Source organism: Orycteropus afer, unplaced genomic scaffold, assembly GCF_000298275.1.
Source record: "Orycteropus afer afer isolate SDZICR_OR568_19922 unplaced genomic scaffold, OryAfe1.0 scaffold01205, whole genome shotgun sequence".
NCBI lineage: Eukaryota > Metazoa > Chordata > Mammalia > Tubulidentata > Orycteropodidae > Orycteropus > Orycteropus afer.
In genome coordinates, this window is record NW_006922792.1 from 198,877 (window position 1) to 199,930 (window position 1,054).

Below are 1,054 nucleotides of genomic sequence, written 5' to 3' on the forward strand. Positions count from 1 at the left end.
AAATGAGATTTTGTACATGAAGTTGACATAATACTTTGTAAATCGATTTTTAAAGAGATAGGCATTTGATAACCAGTTTTGTAAGTAACTCTACTAACTGATGTTGGTATAGCTATTTAAAGACTACTTTGTGAGTAGTATGAATATTTTAATAAATCCCATTGTTTAGTTTTTTTACACAACTGCTAGATGATTCTTCTGCTTCCTGGTAAAAAAAGGTACATATGCAACCCTAAAATAATAGAATCCCTATCACTGGCAGTCCTTAAAAAGATGATTGTTGTTTTATCAGATCTTGTGGGCTTTCAGAAGAATTAGAACAAAACATTCATGTAAGAAATTCTGTACTATAAAATCAGTCTCTCCTTTAGGTCAAATTGTTTCATAAGGTGCAAATAAAAATTGGTGAAAGGCTTAATATTATTTTGGTCATAATTTACAAATGAGCATTACAAGTAATGGTCAGAGGGCATTATTTTTCTCTTAACAAAGCTATTGTCAGCTGAACCCAAAAGCTGCTCCATAGAAGGATGAGGCACTCTGCCTCCATAAAGATTTATAGGCCCAGAAACCCCATGGGGCAGTTCTGTTTTGTCCTATAGGGTCACTATGAGTTGGAATCCACTTGATGGATTTATTAAAAAGCTAAATAAATTTGATTGTCATTAGATATACCACATATATCAAGTAATGTTGAAGTATGATAAAATTATTTTGGTTGCTTTGAAGCATTTTTTCCCAAACCTACCTGATCTTAATAATTTACCAAGGGCAGGTGAGAGCTACTTATTAAAATATATATTCTTGGGCCCAATCTCCAGATGTATGAAATCAGTTTCCAGGGAACACACTGTCTTAAGGAGTATGTTGGCGTCTAAAGTAATTGGTCCAGAGAATGTTCATAGCTGATCTTGTGAGAAGGAACTGAATCTGCCATCCACATTACATATAGCAGTTAATAGGAAATCAACTTTCATGAGCCTATTTTTTTTAAAGGAACCTTAAATTTAATTCTATTTTGATAAAACAAAGACTGAAAATAGCCTCTTTAAAA